Here is an 18961-nt window from a genome sequence, read left to right as displayed (position 1 = left end):
GCAAGATCCATGCATTGCACGAAACATCAAGATGCATTTTTTTATAAAAGCTCTCATTGTGATTGACCCATGCGGGAGTAATCCCATGTGTAAAAACTAATGATATCTCGAGAAATAGGAGATAAGGTGAAGAGGAGTGGGGCGTGGTGGTGATTGGTGGTCGGACTAAGCGGAGGCATGGGGATTGACGATGCCGGCAGCGGCCACCAGGCCAGTTTGTTCTAGAGGCTTCCTATCTTAATTGCTCAACAATGAGGTTGTTTGAGATAAGGATGAATGAGGGAAGGCCTTTTCTGCAAATGTGGAGAGGGGTGCGGGTATCTTTTAGTTTAATTTCCACCAGTCAGATATAGATCGGACGGTCTATATTGCAAGATGGCACGCGTACCATCATCACCAACTAAGTTTTTTATAAGAGAAGAAATATAAGTATGGAGATACAAACGTATTATCGATACTTGTTTCCGTAAACTAGCATCTACATTCTATTCAATGCCTCAACATGTGAGGACTTAGCACAATGACTTCTCGACTGTGTAAAATAAAGGTTTTCCCGTCACCGATAAGGAGGGGGTGACGGCGGCGCGCTTTTTGGCTTGCTCTAGTCCTAGTAGTCATACTAGGTGGTCTAAGCACGTGTAGATTTATTCTTTTTCACGTCTCGTGTTCTCCGTACTACCACGACTGTTGATGAATAGACCGTAAGTTATTCACGGGGAAACCCTTGTTGAGCGTGTTTGCGAGAGAGAGAGAGATACATTGTGCGTGTGTGATATGTCTAGAGACTAAGGCAATGGTAACATATTCTTTGTGTCTATGTGTGTGGAGGATAGAGAGAGACATGTACATGGGGCTTTGTGTTGTGTAACGTGGATACACATATACATAATTAGAGAGTGAGTGTGCGAGATACACATGCGGACATGGGGAGAAATGAGGATCCAGATTAATGGGTGTTTGTGCGTGTCTGTGTGTGTTTGTGCACGCGTTTGTGTGTGAGAGGGAGTGTGTGTGTGTGTGTAGAGTAGAGAGACCACTAATGATGTAAACTTAGTATAAGGGAACGGGGAATGGTGTGACATGTGTAGTAGTGGGATAGCATGGGTGCGGGCGGGGAGAGCAGACTATTTGGAAGAGACATCGATTGTGTGTGGGAGAGGGGTGTGAGAGCAAGCGAGAGAGAAAGAGAGAGAGAGAGAGATCTAGCGACGGAGAGAGAGAGAGAGGAAGAGAGGGGGCGAGAGAGGGGGCGTTTGTGTCCATAAATGGTGTATAGATAGAGAGACAATGTTGATGTTGTTTGAAATTGGCCTGTCTACGGAGAAGCAAGGGAAGCGAGTCATCGTGTGTGTGATAGGGACTTCATGAGAGATCTAGAATAGATGGTGTAGAGAACAATGTGCGAGATCGAGAACGATGAGACATTAGGGAGCTATGGAAAGAGTCACGACATACACTACAAAAAATACACTTCCGTGATGATACGTGTTTTTCACAGTAGGTCGCGTTTTCTGTCATGCATGTACATCCATGAAAAATTTATGACAGAATCAAGATAGTCATACCTATGCTGTCGTAGAAGTGTTCCATGACATTGCCAATATTATCATCCCGGAAGTGTCCACTTCCATGACGATAAATCGCGCGTCACAGAAGTGCTTTCGTCAAGGGTGACCGACACGTGGCATCCACCCTAACAGAACGCCGTTAAGCTATCGGGTCGGATTTTGGATCCGATAACCCGTTAACAGCCACGACCAATGCCGATTTTCCACATGTAAAATTCTCATTGGCTGACGGATCCACGCGTCAGCTCCGTGTTGGCACAAGTGTCACTCATCCGACGGTCAAGATGGGCCTGTGATATGTTGACACGTGGACCGACCCAAAAGTGGCCCACAAAGATTAAATGGGCCGGCCCAACCGAAGGCCCATACAATTTAGCGGACCATAATGGGCCGGCCCAAGTAAAGGCCCAAAAAATTTAGCAGACCATAATGTGCCGGCCCAGCTAAAGGCCCACATGATTTTGCAGCCCATAGTGGGCCGGCCCGGCTAAAGGCCCACAAGATTTTGCGGACCACAATGGGCCAGCCCAGCTAAAGGCCCACTAGATTCTGCCGACCATAATGGGCTGGCCTAGCTAAAGGCCCAACATTCTCTTTCAAATTGGCCCGTCAACGGCCTGTCCAGAACTTGTCATCAACGCGGCCCATGGTCACTTCTGGCCCGTTAACAGTCCGCTAAGTAATTGGGCCGAATTACGGCCCGGTGTATTTCCGGCCTGTTAAAGGTCCGGCTTCATTTGGGCCCATTTATAGGCCATCAAAACTTTTGGCCCATAAACGACCGTGAAGGATTTGGGTCATATTCGGCCATGTCTGACATTTGGCCTGTTAGAGGCCCACTATAGCTTTGGGCCACTTTCGGCCTGTTGTCATTTTCGGCCTGTTAGCGCCGGACGTAAACCATGCGCCATATGTGGCCCAACGTCATATTGGGCCCATTAACGGCCCATATAAAAATGACGATAATCAAGCCCGACCGAAGTTCCGGTTTGGTAAAGGCCCGTGTATTAGGTCGGCGCATTTATGGCCCGTCCGAATTTCGGCCTGTTAAAGTCAAGTGGGTTATTTGGCACAATCAGGGCCCAATCTCACTTTCGGTCTATTAACGGCCCATGTATTTTATTGGCTCGAGATATTTACACCTATAAAGGGCCTATTTTTACTGAGATTGGCCCAAATTACTATGGGCACAGGCCTACCAGAAAAATATGAAAGCTTATGCTGATTTAGGCCCATATATTTTTAGTGGGCTACATGCCAATTTCGGCCCGTAATCGTTTTTAGCCCAATTGGAATGGGCCCGACGAATGTTGGCATGTTGGGCTCCTACGAAGGTTTCGGCCGAATACATTACTAAGATAAACCTACACTATACAAAAATAGCGTCATAATTTTCTGCAACCTGAGGCAGCATCATAAATGTTGTATCACAACAAAATAAATTCCAACCATACAACAAAAGGCCTGTTGGCATAAAGTTTACAGTCCTTCCAGATAAAAGCACCATCAGATGTATAGAAGCACAGAGCATTTGACCTGACTGCTAATGTTTCAGGCTGTAGAATCTGATGGAGCAGCACAATCTCCACCTTTTTCCGCCATTGCTCTTGAACAACGAAGCGAATGTCTGATAGTCTGGTTTCAAAACCATTCATATCTTGACGACATTTCTCAACCACTATTCTTGTTTCAGAAACAACGACCATTAGGGATTGGACCTGTGTCTGGAGCATAGATATATCACTCTGTCTAGCAGGAAGATTTTGTTCAGTAGGCGATTTGGACGAGGTTACCTTGACAACCAACCCAGAATTACGCAGGAATGTGCTTTTTGCACTGTTAGTGGAGAGATACTGACGCACTGCAGCAATAGGTGACATTGTGCCTGTTGTAGCCTCGTCACCTTCAGGTGGTTGTGGCTGTTCAATCATTTGTTCCATAGCTTCCTGAAAGTTTGAACTTGTAGATTAGTGTACCAGATAAGTTACTAATGAGATAAAAACAAACAAAGTAGGTTAAACGTTTATACATAACTTATTTTGGTGAACTACTGTAATACATTAGCATGTATTGTAGTGCCAACTACATAATAAAATCACTTTCGGAACATATGTCCATGTAGCATGCCTAATGTATTGTCTATTTCCTCACATTCATTGACATCTAAGGATAAAGAGACATGGTTTAAAGTAGGATGAACATAGTATGACATCATTCATATCATGGGCAAACAGATATAAAACAAATAGGCTATTTTATCATTGTGTGCGCACGTGAACATAACAACTAGATTACAGATAAAGACCAAAAGAATATCCTTCATCTCTTTTAAACCATGTAAGGTGAAATGATACGCTAAGACAACTGTTAATAAAAGTGAACAGAGTAACTGACATTGGTTGCAAACCAAGTAGTTAAATGAACACATCACAGTACCAATCAGTTCAAGGCAGGAGGAGTAAGGACTTACAACAGCGGCTTGAACTGGTGTGCTCATGCCCTTCATCTTGCTGGTGTGGCAATCCTTGAAGATTTGCACTGCATTCGGTTCAGGTTCTTTTTGGTCTGCACGGGATCTCCTCTGTATTTGTAACAAGTCAATATATATATATACGATAATATGGCACAAAAAAAGAAGGAAGTAGCAGCTATTTACAAGAGCCTCGCAGTGTGCAATATAGCTACGAGATCCTGTGGTCTGTTGGAATTTCACTTTAGAGTGGTTGGTTTTGTTCTTCAAACAGTTAGCCTAGAAGAAGATACACTTGTAAGGCACATACATAAATACAAGTTCAATATGTGGTCTGATCAAATACATATAGCCTACCTGATACTTTGGATCAGACCAGTGTTTAACGAGGGTTGTCCAGTCTTCATCTGTAATATATTCCACTTGAGATGTTTGGGCGATTTCATTGTTAGCCTTGCCTTCAAAGTAAGATTTTCTAAGGTGGTACCGATACTATAGCAGAGCAGACTGAAAAACATGAGTGCATGCTTGTCTAGTTGCATCATCTTTCGGATCCATCTTGAACCTCATCTGTTGAAAAAGGAATGTGAGTCTTATTAGGAGGAAGCTAGAAAGTATGGGACAGAGCAAGACAATATTACTAATTGCGATGAATAACATTACTTACGGTTAAATGGTCAAGGAAGGTGTTAAACTGGGTATTGTCTTTCTCATTCCTGTACTGGATCCACGTTGGCAGGATACGTGCATGACACCTAACGGCAACGGCTGCCTCTGATACTAACTTGGCTGACTCTGTAGCATCATGTGGCCTTTTTAAACCTGCCTCAAAATGGATCTCCATTCTTCCTCCTTTAGATTTTGTTAATCAGTCAAGCATTATCCCTGATGTCTGTTTCCGCTTGCGCCGTGGTGCTAGTTCAACAACGAATATGGAAAGTGTTAGTGTACATCAAACTATGAGAGTACATGTAGAGGAGCATGCAACTGCAACTTGACTCGGCCAGGTACCGTCTTGGTGTTGATGCTCATGAGGTTCATCTGATCTTGCCAAGTCCTGTTGTGTCAGCAGCTTCGAAAGTAGTGTTAGGTGTGAAGGAAGCTTGGGAACTGGCCAGTTCCGGAGCAAACGAACGAGTAACTGGTTGAGATGCTGGGACAGTTGAAGCGGATGCTGCAGCTGGTGGAGCAGGTGATATTGTGTTTGTAGATTTAGCCAGTGGACTTGGACCTTCTACTGCACTATAAGTACCAGTAGAATCTCGACGGCAGAACCATTACCGTTTCACCTGACGAGTAACAGCACTCCCTACTATATTATTTTCCTTGCTCTTTTTTGACTTTGCCATGTCAAGCTGTACCCACAACACAAAAGAATAAAATCACTCTTCAGAACTCATTGATGCATGATACAGACAAGCAATACTTTGATGTAAGACAACCGTATGACGATGGAATGTGTAAGAAATATAGGACGGCATGACATATTCATAACTACGATGTGCAAAGTAAGCAGAAGGATTTTCAAGAAAATAGAAGTAATGCAAGCTAGACACCATATGAAAGATGCAACCAATATTACTCTGCCAAGTTAAAAGTGTCTTGTCATAAGTGGCAATTCGAAAAATTAGAAGCAGTACAACGTAGAAATCAATGCAAGATGCAACCACTATCAAACTGCCATGTTAAAAGCGTCCAATCATGAGTGACTGATGCGGGATACACAACAACTGTATTTTGATGTAAGAACGTGGTATGATAGATAGATGCAGTGTATTCTAGACACAGAAAGCCATGTCATATGCACATGTATAACGTATAAACTCAGCAGGTGCAATTTAATCAAAATAGAAGAAATACAGGCTAGACAACATATGCAACATGAAACCAATTATCACACTGTCAACTTAGAGCAAGCACCTGCGATGATGGAGTACGGGAGATGAACTCATCATGTAGACTTGGGACTTCAACTTCATTAACAGTGGCAAATCTAGAGTCTCTGTTTGCGTCGGTGCGGAGGACCACCAACATCCCCAAACTTACTCTTTTCCTTCCTATTTTCTAATATTGCCTTATGAAGTCAAAACCACAAGAAGATGAATAAAATTAGCTCTGCATAACTGGTTGATGCATGATACAGACGAACATTACTTTGATGTAAGGAAAGCGCGGGATAGGAGGATGGAATATATATACAAAAAAGACAGTGTTTCATATTCACAAGTACGGTAGGAGGATGGAATATGTATGAAAAAACAGTAAGCGGAAGGCATTCCAACAAAATTAGAAGAAATAAAAGCTAGGCACCATATGAACATGCATCCAATATCACTCTATCAGGTAAAAAGTGTCTCGTCGTAAGTGCCATTTCAAGAAATTAGAAGCAGTACAAGCTAGAAGACAATGCAAGATGCAACCTACATCACAGTCCCAAGTTAAATGTGTCTTATGGGTAAGTGATCGTTGCAGGTATAAGTTGTAAGCTACGCAGATGCAATTCAATATAATCAGAAGCAATACAAACTAGACATCATACGGAAAACGCAACCACATATAACAGTTGCAAGTAAGAGCAAGCACCTGTGATGGTGGAGTAGGGGAGATGTGCTCATCATGTACACGTATGTTCTAGAAATAGGAACACGTGTCATATTCACAGGCATTATGTGTAAAGTAAGCAGATGCAATTCAAGTTAGAAGCAATACAAGCTAGACATCATACGCAACATGCAACCACATATAATAGTGTCAAGTTAGAGCAAGCACCTATGATTGTGGAGTAGGGGAGATGTGCTCATCATCTACATAGCTACGTTGACTGTCCAGCCTTGTGTTGTCTTGCAAATCTTGTTGGGATGATGACGGAGTAGAATCTGTAGAGACCCCCTGTTTGAGTTGCTCCGAAGGACCACCATCATCCACTGCCGGACTAATTTTCTTCAGCTGTAATGATTTTGCTTTGTGAAGTCAAACTGATAAGAAAAAGGAATAAAATTCGCTCTTCAGAACTCATTCCTGCATGATACTGATGAACACTACTCGGATGAAAGGCAAACACATGATGCGAGGATGGAATATGTATGAAAAACAGGATGGTGTGACATATTCACACCTATGATGTGGTAACTAAGCAGAAGGAATTTCAACAAATTAGAAGCACTGCAAGCTAGACACCATATGAAAGATGCAACCAATATCACTCTACCAACTTCAAACTGTATGGCGTTTCAACAAATTAGAAGCAGTACATGCTAGAAATAATATGCAAGACACAACCAATATCATAGTGGCGACTTAAAGGTGCCTTATCATAAGATAAAGTATGTACCAAAAACAGGAAAGCATGTCATATTCACATGTATCATGTGTAAGCTAAGCAGATGCAGTTTACACTAATTTGGAGCAATACGAGCTAGACACCATATGCAACATGCAACGAGATATCACACTGCCAAGTTAGAGTAAGCACCTTGGATGGTGGAGTAGGGGAGCGGAGACTTGGACCTTGTAATGCACTATCAGTACAAGGAGAATCAGTACAGATGCTCCATTTATGTTGCTGCAGACGACCACCATCATCGGCTTCCTTACTCTTTTCCTTCCTCTTTCTTGATTTTGCCTTGTCAAGTCAAACCCACAAGAAAAAGGAATAAAATTTGCTCTTCAGAACTCATTGATGCATGATACTGACGAACACTACTTTCATGTAAGACGAACACTACATATCACACTGCCAAGTAAGAGCAAGCACCTGCGATGGTGGTGTGGGGGAATTGCGGTGATCAACTAGAGAGCTACGTTGACTATCTTCATTTAGCCTTGCTGTTTCTTGAGAATCATGTGGGGAGGATGACACTGCACTCTTTAAACGAGTATGGCGTCTCACAGAAACCCACCCGGGTGACTGTCTCATCATAAGTGATTGACGAGGGATACAAAAGAGCATTAGTTTGATGTGCGAACATGGTTAATAGACATATGTAGTATGTATCAAAAACAGGAAGGCATGTCATTATCAAAGGTATAATGTGTAAAATAAGCAGATGCAATTTAACCAAATTGGAAGCAATACAAGCTAGACACCATATGCAACATGCAACCACATTTGACAGCGCGAACTTAAAGCAAGCACCTAGGATGGTTGTATGTGGAAATTGAGATCATCAACTGCAGAGCTAAGTTTACTGCCTCCAACTGCTTACACTGCACCCGTTAGAGTGCTGGAACGCTTAGTGCTTATCTTCGAATTACACTGGAGCGACTTCTGTCTTTTCTTTTCTGCATTCATCAACACTGCGTCAGAGTCTAAAATACCCATGCATAAAAAAACAATAGTGTGAGTATGGGTGAAGTGTGTGCACAATTAGGACAGTGTAAAGGTAGCAGATAGCAGGTCGGTGAGAAATAAATGACGGGAGACATATGATAGCTCTACAACATGCATGGCACACTAAATTACTACAGGATTCTATGAAAATAACAGTCGACTGAAAGCAAATAGGTTAGTTCATTTTTTCTGCACCGTCCGATGTACAAAGAACGGGCAGATCGCCTTCATCTACCTCCAGCGAGTCAGTGTTGACGATCTTCCTCGAAACGCCAGCGACCACCGGCCCAGTATTCCTCCCCTGCCTGCACCCTCCCCTCGACATCACCGCACCGCCGTACTTGGCACCGCGCCCCGGCCATCCATTCGAGCCCCACCGACCTCCAGATCGGGTGCAAGTAGCTCCTGCGCCCCACACCCCTATGATAGACACCGATGCGCCGCTTCCCCAGGGAACAAGCGGACTAGGTGCTCCGCGCGCCTAAGCGGGTGCTGCTTCTTTTAATTGCGGTTCGACTGACCCTGAATTGAAATCCAGACGGGCTACTGACCTCTAGCAAAGGTGAAATAGTAAAAGGGAGGAAACCTTGTGCATTTAGTATCACGAAGAAGATGCAGTAAGAAGCGCTCAACTAGTTTCTTTCGTGGGATGAATACGGTGTGAGCGGAGACGTAAGATTTGCACGAATAAGGGAAGATGAGTACCTCTTTCTGCTGGTAGTGTTGTGTCCTCCTTCTGTTTTTCCGACGATCTTCTTGTTGTCCGCCGGAAACCAGAAGTTGTGTAGGACGGTGCAGCCTTGGACGAACCCATGGCCAAGTTGTTGAGTGTGGTGCGGTGGCCGTCTGTCGGCGGCGGGGAAGCAGATCCGAGGCGGCGAACGACGGCGTAGCGGGAATAGCTCCGGTGCGGTGGACGGTTGCAACAGTGGAGCCGCAGCAGGCGCAGGACGGCGTGGTCAGAGTGGTTTTGGTGCGGCGCACGTCGGCGTCAGCGTCGTGGAGGCAGCTCTGCCTGGGCTTCAACTGCTAAGTCCTTGAGGGCGTTGCGGTTGCGGTTGCCTTGGACGACGACGTCGGGGTACCGGCTCCGGTCTGATGGAGGAGGGCGGCGGTGGATTGGCCGCTATGGGGTGGAGGACGGAGGAGACTGGGGTTTCGCGACTGGTGGAGAGGGCGTTTTCGCGCCCAGGGAGTATGAATGGGGAAACGGAGGGAGGCGGGGAACTAAGGGGGAACATGTTTCGGTTTGAGACGTGCTTGTTTGAAATTTGGGGAAAGTTACAAACTTTCCCCCCATCTAAAATTTCGGACATATTGCGGGTTGGGGGTAGGACAATCATGTGAGGTGTCCCAAATGTGGGCGGGATAGATTTCGGCCGAGCGCATGGGTAGGCGCCCACGGCGTATGAATGCTTCTCTGGCGTCTTGGTGAAGTTACAAACCTACCCCGATTTATACCTTTGGACATCGGGCCGATAGGCTACACGGGCCAGAGTCAGTACAGTAATTTCCTACCACCAAAACATTAGTCTCGCGCGGTTTCCGGTGACCAGAGGCCTATTTAGCGCTTCGTTCAATATTTGGGAGCAGAAGCATTAGACCTCCTTTGGTTTGTAGTATTTTTGTAGGAATTCTATAGGATAGGATTTGCAAAGGTAAAATTCCTTTGAAGCCCTTTGGTTTGTAGGAATGGATTCCTATTCCTATATAGGATAGGAATCAATCCTTCACGTTTTGGAGGAAAAAAACATTAGCCTAGACTCAATGGAAAAAATCCTATCCTATGCACCAAATGACATCTCTTTCTCTATAGGAATTGACATGCATGTCATCTCACTTCCTATGATTTTCCTATTCCTATAAAATGCCTATCCTATGAACCAAAGAAGACCTTAACGTTTTTCGGTTCTCTTGAATTGAACTTTCAGGATTTGTCAAACTTCACAAATCTTTACTCTTGAAAATCCTAAAGATACAATTATTTTGGAATGGAGGGGGTACATTTGAATATACATTGTACACGAGTATATATTTAAAAATATGCAACTTACCTCAGTTCATGCATGGTTCTAGATATAATCTCCTTTGTTGCAAAAAAAGTTAGATATGCGTATGAATATATATAGCATGTTCAAACTCTCAAAAAAGATTGATGCCCCCTTTTACATCTGATTTACAAATGCCAATTTCTCGGGTTCAAATAGATGAATGCACTTCCTATGAATTCGAATCTTCGAAACCACTTTATGTTGAATTCGACATGTATTCTATTTTGTAGCTAGCAATTTGGAATGTATCCATGCAAGTGACAAATGTATAAAGTGCTTCACACTAACAACATGGAGTGCACTAATTAATGTTTATATATGAATTGCAAAAGCATCCATTGCCTGTATTTCAAACCGCTCTCACTCTATGGATCGATAATATGAAATAAACACATGCACATGCTAGAATTCAATTGCAGTTGAAGAAAGAGCCTACTCCTGGTACTGTATATTAGTGATAGGGGTGTGTACAAAGTACACGTGAATACCAGGCATTGTGCGTGTGTGTATACTATCGACGAACTAGCACCCAAGCTTGTATAACATACTAAGGGCCTAGGGTTACAAATCATATATAGTCGGCTTATCACCAGTGGGGATAGAGTCCTCCGCGACTCTGGTAGCTTCGTGTTGTACGCCGAGTCCTCCACATGGGTCTTCGTATAACACGCCTCGGTCCAACCTATATGTGGCACAGGATGGAACCGACCCATGAGTCTTCATGTTGACCCACCACAACTAGAAATGATGTGCCCACCACACCACACACGCAATCGGCCACTAGGAAAATAAGCATATACAATAGTACCATGGTATCTAGCTCACGATACGTCTCCATATTTTTTTGATGACACTGACGGACTTTGCATTTGATGCGTGCTCCGTATTTTGTTGACAACACTTACGGTCATTGTATTTGAAGCGAAAGCATGATATGGTCACTGGACTTCCGAATAAGCTCATCACGGTCACCACATACATTTTGTCTTGCTAACCAACATGTGGATGGATGGTTAGAGGACAGTGGTTTCTCGAGCCCACCAAGGTTAAAGTCCCGGTGCTCGCATTTATCTTGTGTTAATTTCAGTATTTTCCGGCGACTTACATTCTGTGGGAGGAGACGTTCCACTCGACTACGAGGCACCTATGGTGACTTCATAAAATCTCAAGATTATATATGCTGGCCCACTCTCTCGAAGGTGCTCATAGGGGTAGGGTTCGTGTGTGTGCGCTTATAGCGGTGAGTGCTTGCGCCTATATATGAGCCCTTGCGTCTGTACCGTGTTAAACAAATACATATCATGATTATACGGTCACTGGCTCACCCGTACAACTCCGTATTTTGTTGATGACACAATCAATTGACCAGTCAAACGTTCCATGCGGCGCAACTAGTGTTGCACCATCGGGGCGCGTAATCGTGGGGCCCACCTGTCAGCTCATATATGAAAGAAAGAAATGGTAGTTCGAGTCTGTACTGTGTTAATAAAATAGGAGTACATTTTAGGGTGATCATACGATCACTGGCTCATCGTACAGCTCCGTAATATGTTGATAACACGACCAATTAACTAGTCAAACGGTCCACATTCATTAGAGCACATTACCATAGGGCCCACCCGTCAGCGCGTATATGAAGGACAGAAATGGTAATAAATTAGTGGTCGGTGGGTATTTGAAGTTGTGAGACCTCTGGTTGGCAGTCACCGGTAGTTGGGGGCGTTCATTGGGCGGTGGGGTGGGGATCCTAGAGAAAAAGCTCGGCGGGGGGGGGGGCTAGAGGGATGGCCGGTGCGGCGGCAGACCGGCGGTGGGGAGTGGTTTCGGGGAGGGCACGCCGGCCGCGGGCGGCGGGGGCTGGCGGTTCGGCCCGTGGTGGCTGGCAGCTCAAGGGGGGTGGAGTTTGATGATAAACTGGAGGCCCTTGATTTCGTATCCAATAGCTAGAAAATCTAATGACCAGAGATGAAAAAGTCAGTCGACTGACGTGTAGTCTCACCCCACATGTACACATGCACGCACGCAAGACACGCACGCATGTAGGCGTGTAACACTGACACGTACACACGCACGCATGCTGGCATGCAACACTGACACATACACATGCACTCATGAACACACACATGTACGCACCCATGCATGCAACACTGAAACGTACCCTTGCACACACGCACGCCTGCATGCACACAGCACACGACGCAAGACACACATTCAACCTATACGTGCATGCATCCTTTGTTAAGGACATGGACTGTTACGGGTATTAATCAATCTTATCTGTGATAAGAAGAACATTGATGTTTGCAGCGGTCTTTATGAATCACAACATATCGAACGGGCTATCAACATAGTAGGCTTATCTACATGAAAAACATGACGCCACACTCAATGAACAATCATCGGTTTATGAAATGCCCGCTTCTGACCGCCCCGGCCCACCATAGGTTCCTCTGCTGTGTGCTGCCTGCGTTGGGTCACTAACATGCATGCCATGCACCCAAAGAGCCCACATGTCAGTGGAAGAACGACGCGGTGTCCTAGGTCAGAGTCGAGGGCGCCACTCGCGGCACGCCCGGCTGAACACGCCTCCGTGCTGCATTCAAACGCCTCCATGCAACCCGCCCGTGTGGAAGCCGAGAAACCCACTCTGGACACACGTCCGTTCATGACCGGGACACTCCCCTATCTCCCCCACCATTTTGTCCACTCTTACAATGGCATACGAAGAGTAGTTATTCCGCATCCAAGCCGGCTGGGTAGCCCGTCGGATACGAGCTATGCAGCTCGCTGATCTACCTCCCTCCCCTCGCCCGACGGAGCCAGTTGCCGCCCCAAGCCGTGGAATTTTGCCATGTGTTGTTTTCATGGACTAGCAAGATGCTCGTGCATTGCACGGAACATCAAGATGCATTTTTTTACAAACTCACGCATGCATGCAAGGGATAATTAATGTCCTCCTTTGCTAGTACCACGAGGCAAACACCATTAATATTGCATCGATTAGTGTTAGTGGCCTTGTATATCTGCAAATTGTAATTTTGATAGTGGCCCCTTGTATGTAAAAATGGAGGGAGAAAGATGAGAGATAAGGTGAGGAGGAGTGGGGCGTGGTGGTGACTGGTGGTCGGACTGGGCGGAGGCATGGGGATGGACGGCACATTATGTCTAGGTTTTTATCTCTCTCACACACACCCACATAGGTGGGGGACGTGCACAAAGAGAAGAGGTGCATGCACAGCGCACGTACTCCCGTCTCTTTCCCAACGACACCCGCGTGGGTACACGGTGGAGCTCATTTCTGTACGAAAAAGGCAGCCCACGTGGTAATTTGGTACGTGTACTGGTTGTCCACTTGGTGGAGGGAAGATCGTCTACCACGGGTGAACAAAAAAATTGTGACTTGACCCGTTATGTTAAATTAAAAAAAGAGGCAAACAATGTGGGGCCTACCTTAGAGGTAGGCTCTATACACTGGAGTACTTTTGATGTGTCATGTCAAGTGGCAAAACGAGGAGAAGCTTGCTTAGTACGCCATCTCCCCCGCCCATGGGCACGGTGGCTCGCAGGATGAGGTGAAGCTTGCTTACTACGACTTACGCCCGCTCCCTCGCCCACGCGTGCAGCGGCTTGCAGCACGAGGAGAAAATTTTACTACTCCCTCCGTTTACTCCTCGTCCCTACTACGTACTTTGGTTAGTACTCCCTCCATTTACTTATACAAGGCCACTATAAAAAAATACATTTTGCATCTATACAAGGCCACAAATAGTAATCGAGACAAAAGTTACTACTCCCTCCTTTCCAGTTTTAGGCTCAGTTTCAAAATCTCTCCAACCAAGGTAGACAGTGAGTGGTCGAATTAATTTCGTATTTTGCACAAGTAATTAGTACGCTCGTTTTTCTCAAGAAGTTATTTTTACCAAGGCATTAATTAGAACGAATGCATGAATGACCACTAAATTTCCATGAACTTGTACATGCATTGGTTAGTTTCCTCTTGACACTGCTTGCATCGGGTGATCTAATGCACCTCGAAATCCAACATGTAATGGTACTACTACTAGTATAGTAGAACTGAGACTTATCAAACGGAAAAACGAATGTTTTTTAGATGATCCCTATAAACCCTAGTGGGTATGTACTCCGTAAAAACAGATTTTTCCAAAACTAAGTCGCTCCCTTTCATGAATTCTGTAGTATACTCCTCCGTCGACGCTCCCTTTCATGAATTATGTACTTCCTGTCGCCGACATGTGGGACATATAGCAACCGGGTCGACGTGTCAAGCACCAAATAACAGTGCAGAACAGCAGGGGGGACGCACCCCCACTCGTACCGGCCTAGTAGTAGTAATGAGCAATGAGACGTCAAATCACAATGCCGCACTTTCCTAGATGGACGAAGCAACCATTATTTCACACTTCGGTTCGCCATCATCTCAAACCATGTACTAGTATTGCTTCTGCCTCAAGAGGGACACACGCATCGCCTTGGTACATCATGACACGTGGGACCGCATGACTCCCCCACCGATCGCTCGGTAAAATCACCTCATTTTTACTATACTTCCTCCGTATAGGTTGAGAATTTAACTGGCTATATATGTGATGAACAGTACTCTAGCCTTTTAAAAAATGTATACTTTTGTACAGTAGTACTATCGATGGATTGCACCATGGAGCAAAAATTGAAATTAAAAAAAAAAGGTGGTACATATAGAGAGCGCTCGTCGCCAAATTATGCATATAGTACTATTAGAAAGGATATTCACAATAATGGTGTCCAGCACAACCCACCCCTCAAATAAAACTAAGAGGGTGCTTGGATATGTTTTAGTCCCATGACTAAAAGTAGTGGGACTAATACATGCTAGCCTCACCTATGCCTGGATCCAAATACTAAAAAGGCTAGAATCAAGTTAATGAGCATTTATTGTCCTCCAAACCCTCCAATCCTGAACTTGCCTGTGTTAAAGGAGAGGAGTTAAATGAGTAGAGAGAGGACTAATCCACATTTTAGTAGGGGTACCCCTGACTAAAAAGTTATAGTCTCAAGACTAGTTTTAGCCCCTCTTTAGTCAGGGGTGCATGGAACTTTAGCCTCTTAAAGAGACTATTTTTAGTTAGACTAAAATAAGTCCCTTGGATCCAAGCACCCTCTAAGCATCCTAGAATTCTTTGACAAAACTAAGCATCCTGAAATTCTTTGACCACTAAACTGCTGGCTATATGTTGTTGGCCATATATATTGTACGTATATAATGTGAAGAAATGAGTGGTAGTACTATACCAACTAAAGGATGAAATGTAAGAAATACTAGTGTGTACGTACTGAATAGTTAAAGTAACGAGAAGAAACATAACATAGTTCTGCTGGGGGCTCAGCACAACACACCCCTCAAATTAAATTAAGCACACCTGAAATTAAGCTTTGCAACTATTCCGATAGACACTTCATTAGAACCACCATGAGCAACGAAACTGCCACCTTACTCGGAGTCCTCGTCCACGTCCTCGACTTCGTCCTTGTCCCTCTTCCTCTTGGCCGATACTTCTTTGCATGAACCGCACAATTGGTTGTTGCTCTTCATCCAACCCTTGTAGATATTGAAGCAAAGGTAGCCATCCATTTGTAGCGTAGTGGATGTGGTCTATATCTAGTACATTCCGCTGCCATGCATGACGATGAAACGTGTATGGAGGTTTCTCCAGTTTACCGTATGAAGGATGAACCATGGCTCCTGGCAGGGTTAGCATTGAAGGCTGACAAGAGGACACCAGCCGATTCTTTTGGAGGTCGAAGGTGTTGCCTACAACGAGGCCTATCCGACGCAGGACTTCTTTGTCGTTACCAAAGTCTACAGTAACGAATTTCATTGTTTTTTCCTTGAGGAAGCTCTTAAAATCCTGGCACTCAATGTTGGCATGGCATATATGGTAGACCAAGCAAACGTTATGTATGCAAACCTGGATCACGATGGGCTTCTTCCTCTCTACATCCTTTAGATCCTTCTCTCGTCCTAGGACTGTGGTGTACACAATATCTAGCCCAGTGACCCACTCATCATCTGAGTTTTTGAACATGCGGCTGAAGCGAGAAAGGCATCCTTTCACCATCGCGGAAGAAAGGGTGTAGATGACGTCGAACTCATCACCGGTGATGGTTCTAACCTTGTACTCACCGCCGATCGTGGAGATTTGGGATGCCATGGATTTGGGAGGAGGGTTAGGATTAGTGGAACTGCCGTAATGTGAATGGACGGGATGACTATGAGCGAACCGCCGTAGTATTAAAGGATGTGCGGGGACGAGTAGGAGCGAACTGCCAGCGTGCGAACGGCAGGGTAGTGGCTTTCCATTCTCCCATGATACGGGCTTCTGAGAGCCCTTGGATCTGAGATCGAATGGTTACATGGCGTGATTCTAGACCTATGGGTGAATATCCTATCCTGGAGGGTTATTCTGCAAATTTTCAGCAACTTAGCATGCGATCGTTTGATCTCAGATCCAAGGGTTGCTAGCAGCCCGTATCATGGTCGTGCCTACCACAACCGTCGCGTCGCTCGTGGGGTCGCGCCCTTGGAGATTTAACACGGTGCGTTAGGCTATTTGATGTTGGCATGTCATACATAGTCATCACTTAGTCACTCATACTACAACAAGGTTGGCTATAAGTGTATTTTTTAAAATCCTCTCTATCTCTTTCTTCGTACTCAAGGAAGAAACGGTGCTAAGCGTGTGTATTTATTGCATTTTCCAAGGAGTGACCTCTTCCAATGAAATGGTGTTGCTAAGTTTGCTTCATTTAATTAGCTATAGACTCAAAATTGTCTTTTCACCTAGGTACACGCGCTTAGCACCGTTTCTTCCTTGGGTCACCAAACTAGTCTCTCTCTTCTTGATTAACTTGCCACATCAGACTTTATGCCTATGTGGCAAGCTTAAGCACCTGTAGGAGCAAGTAAAAGTAAGTACAATAGTGCGCTTTACATGGCATTTTTGCATATGTGGAGGAAAGAGATGCAAGGAAAAAGTGGACATGTGGGCTCTCATGCAAGAGCCAGCCTCTACTACATGGTGGAGCATTGGGAGACGCACCTGTATGGAGGTGGTCAGGAATCTGGGAGACTCACGCCGGTCGTAATGCCGCAGTTAAAATGATAATGGCAATTCAAATCACGGGGCCCCACCTGTCCAGCAGTAACTCGCTGTCAAATTACACAGCCCTACGTTTGCAGCAGCCTACTCCGTCATCTTCTCGCATCTCTGTCGAACCGACTAGGCGGAACTGCCCCACCGCCTACCGCGCAGGAAAAGCCTCGTCCTCGACTTTTAAATACAACTACATCCGCTTAAGAATCCAATGATATACTTTTTGTGACATAGTAACTCATATTTAGTTAGTCAAATGGATGACCTAGAACTATGTGCAGGCGCTATAAATCGAGACGCCTAAAAATAAAAAACCGAGACAGAGAGGGTAGTTCAGCACGTATCTTTTTAGATCAATATAGTCGGGATTCACCAAGGAGCAAAACCAAGTGGTAGGCTGCTCCTGTCGTGTTGGCGTAGCAACTCAAGCAGGGTCAGTCCGCACACGAAATGACGAAACATTTAACAGGACCCCGTTGGCCGACATGTGGCTCATCCACCGTCTTGTTCCATGTGAGATGCACCAGATTATAGTTTGGAGCAGCGGCTGGAATTGGAGGCACCACGGTCGTAGCGCCGCAGTAGTAGAAAATGAGCAACGAGGGGTCAAATCATAAAGCCCCACCTTTCCCGCATTAAGCTGGACGGACGAAGCAACCATCATTTCACTCTAGGGCGCAAGAGCATAAAGAAAAGTGAACACAATGATGCGTGCGGCAGCTACCTAGGGCACCCTAGGGTAGGGGTCTCCACTACAGATCCTTTATTTTGAAAGCGCCTCCACTACAAATCGGCTTCTCCCTCGTCCTCTTGAAGAAAACCGATGATGAGTGCGGTGGTAGGGTTTGTAGGAGTACTACGGCGTGCGGGGCCACGTCGTAGTAAATGGGTTCGAGCTGACGCCTTAAATAAGTGTGGGCCGCTTGGTTTTACAGGAACGAGGCAGCATTTTGGGTTCGGGGACCAGTGGAGATATAGTACGTACAAAAAATTGTGGACGTAGGTTCGACCGAAAGGCAATGATGCATGGGCCCTGCATTTTGATATACCCGGGGCCGCGTGAAATTTCTACTCTACTCAAAACTAGTAAGGTACACATGTATTGAACGCATGAGATTTCAAAACCAAATTATGAATAAATACACACTATAGGATGTAAAGCTTTGAGTCATGTATGCATGATGTAGATGTTCGTTTAGTTCTTATAGTTCATCTCATTCAAAATCAATAAGTTTTATAAAAATGTTAAGATTCATGGGGTTGTGCATTATACTCCCTCCGTTCCAAAATAGATGACCCAACTTCGCACTGACTTTGTACAAAGTTAGTGCAACAAAGTTAGTGCAATGTTGGGTCATCTATTTTGGAATGGAGGGAGTAAATCATAAAGT

The sequence above is a fragment of the Triticum urartu genome, chromosome 2A (assembly GCF_056163025.1).
Source record: "Triticum urartu cultivar PI428250 chromosome 2A, HENAU_Tu73, whole genome shotgun sequence".
In the NCBI taxonomy this organism is placed as follows: Eukaryota; Viridiplantae; Streptophyta; class Magnoliopsida; order Poales; family Poaceae; genus Triticum; species Triticum urartu.
This window is presented reverse-complemented; position numbering follows the sequence as displayed.